We start from the raw sequence: 3,158 nt of genomic DNA on the forward strand, positions 1-3,158 counted from the left end.
GTCCTTGTGCCTTATTACTCTGTTCACCAGCTCCAATAATTTCTTCAATCATTTCAAGTCTTTTTATTATTGTCTTTATTATTGCCTCTTTTGAATCCTGAATCTCCTGACCTGCATGAGTTTCTAGTAAAGATAGTATGGTTCTTGGGAGTGCCATATTCTTCCTAAATGAAAGAATATGCAAAAGAATACTAAAACCTAGTAGCCAGTAAATTAAGTTATCCTCATAGTCATATAAACCTTGCACGATACGACCCATTGTATTGGTAGCCCAAACAGTTAAATTCATGTTGGAAACGAAAACTGCCATATTACCTATTATCCAGCAGGTGGCGCTGTTTCCAAGTCTCGACAAAAACGGGTTCCTGTTTGAGGGTCTGCCGAAATCTGCCTGCCTCTGCATCCCGAGTGCTGGGATTAAAGGCGTATGCCACCTAAGTCGGCTGGCCTCAGAGATCATCCTGCATCTCTGGATATTATGGGCCTGAAGGCCGAGTGTATCTCGAAGTCCTGCATCTCTGGATATTATGGGCCTGAAGGCCGAGTGTATCTCGAACTCGACACTGGGGCCTAAGTCATGAACTAAACAAAAAACGGCGTACAGGGAACCATAAACCCAGAATCCAGGGGTAGAGAAGAGTAACCAGGAAGCCGTGTATGCCTCCACGTGACAGAGTCACCCTGAGGGGTTGCAGCTTCTGCAACCGGCAACCGCGTGCTCTGGTTCACACCACTTAAGAGCTGTACTTGCAAGGGAGATTTAAAAACGACTCAGAAAAGAGTAAACCACGCAGGCAGAGACTACGCAGGCCTGTGGAGTTTAAATCCATGTGGGGAGGCAGATGATAGGGTGCGTGGGGACTTGAAGTCAATCTGAGGTGCCTAAAAAAATATAAAGAACTGCAGCAAGAAAAGCCAGTGCGTGATAATTTATATTAAACTGCTAGATCCACGCACAAGGCACAGGCTACAAGGCTGCCACAAGGCACAGGCCACCTGGCCGCCGCAAGACACAGGCCACACAGCCGCTGCAATGCACAGGCCACACGGCCGCCGCAAGGCACAGGCCGCGGCTAAGGAAAGGAGGGCTCGTGCCAAGCCGAACTCGAGCGGGGGAAGGAGAGGTCCTAAAAGCCAAACGTTCGGGCGCCAGATGAAGGCGTAAGTCACGAACAAGGCCACACCAGTTTGGAGTCATTATTAATAGGGATTTATTTATTTAAAGGGGAAAAAAACTTACAGATCCCCGTCCCAGACAACAGCCATCTGCACAACCAGGAAGGGAGTCTAGTCTCCGGTGGAGCAGGAAGTGAAGAGAGCGAGCAGAGGAAATAGCCACTTTTTTAAAGGGAAAGAGACCACGCCCAAATGGGCTGGTATCACAGCAGCTATTGGTTGGAGGGGCGGAAGGACCTCCTGCACTAATTGTATTTAATTCTTCTATGTTAGAGTTAAAACCTTTCCTTCTTATTTATTCTAAAAGGGGGAATGTTATGCGATATTCATTTACACTGTGTGAAGATGTGCTGCTGTTATTGGGTTAATTAAAAAATAAATGACCAGTAGCTGGGCAGGAGAATATAGCCAAGATTTCTGGGGAGAGAGGGGACAATGGGAAGAAGAAACATGAAGTCACCAGTCAGATGCAGAGGAAGCAGTATGGGCAGTGTGGAGATGAGGTACTAGAGCTACATGACTGATGGTAGACTTAAAAATATGGGTTAATTTAATTTACGAGAGCTGATTGAAAAATCTAAGCTAAGGGCAAGCTTTGAAGTCATAAAATGTCTCTATGTCATTATTTGAAAACTGCCAATGTAGAGAATAGCTCCTTATAACCCTACTTACATGAGATTGTTCTTCATATGATAGAAGGAGAAAACCATTTCTCAAGATGTTCTTTGTCACTAATGTACTTTTTTTGTTTTCACATTTTATAGATGCACCCTAAAGAAATAAAATGTGACAAAATATCTTTAGAAGTACATAACTACAGAAAAACGATGAAATACTCATCTGTTGGTAGAGGGTAGTAGCTTTATTCATACCTTGTTCCACTGGTCTCCTACGCCAACATATGACTGAGCTACAGAGGCAGCTGGTATATCTGGGGTCCAGACATTAGAACACAAGAGTGAGTTTTTTCACTTGAATGATTCCTCCCAATAGGGTCTCCTTCAGGTATAGTTGCACATATATATCTGTATATCTGTCCTCTTATAAGAACACTGCCATTAGGTCAGAAGAATTGGTTGGATCCTCTTTAACTTTAGTGTTACAGAAGGGAGCAGCCAAGTGGGTGTTGGGAACTGAACTATGTTTTATATAAGAGTGTTTGCCAGAGATCAGCTCCAGCAGGCATCAGGTCTCAAAGAGAAGTTGTGGAGTCAGTGAAGGAAGGATATTGAAATGATCTGAGTGTGAATCAGGATAGCCACTGTTTTATTGAAAATAGAAGCTATATTTTGAATACTCCATAATTACACAAAAGTTTAGCCATAAGCAAGATTGAAAGCAAACTTAATGATTCCCAGATGAAAATAGCCACCAACTTTATCACAGCATTTTTTTTCCAAGGCAAGTGGTGATGATTTCATCAAGAATCTAAATTCCTACCTGGAGTCTGTTGTTTCCCTCTGTGGTGTAGGGTAAAAGGAAAAGCTGGAGCAGGAAACCAATCAATCACTGAGCATCCTGACTCTGAACCCAGAGTCAGTAAAAGAAACACCTTGGATCTGAGACCTGGGCGAGGGAAAGAAATAGTTTTTATCCCTGAACCCAGGACTAAAGACATGTGTCCTAACTCTGAAACTAGTGTCAAAGAAACACACTTTGTTCCTAGAATCAGAGCCAGTTAAAGAAATATATCCTGATCCTAAGATTAGAGTAAAAAAGATAAAAAGAACTAGCAAAAGAAACAGTTTTGCCATAAAATCAGAGTTCTCTCTTCCCCTGACCAACTAAAACTAGCAATCTCTGGGCAGGAAAAACTAACTAGTTCCTTCTTTCCCTGGGAAAACTCTGCCCCTAAGAAGCCCTATATAAGCCATTGTGTTCCTTCAGTTAGAGGCCACCATTTATCCCTCTCTGGCAGAGGCAGCCACTCTCCTGGACTCCTTCCTTCCCAAATAAATCTCTTTCTCAAAGGAGTGTTGGGT

Source organism: Alexandromys fortis, unplaced genomic scaffold, assembly GCF_014885135.2.
Source record: "Alexandromys fortis isolate MF-2015 unplaced genomic scaffold, M_Fortis_MF-2015_v1.1 scaffold_426, whole genome shotgun sequence".
Taxonomy (NCBI): domain Eukaryota; kingdom Metazoa; phylum Chordata; class Mammalia; order Rodentia; family Cricetidae; genus Alexandromys; species Alexandromys fortis.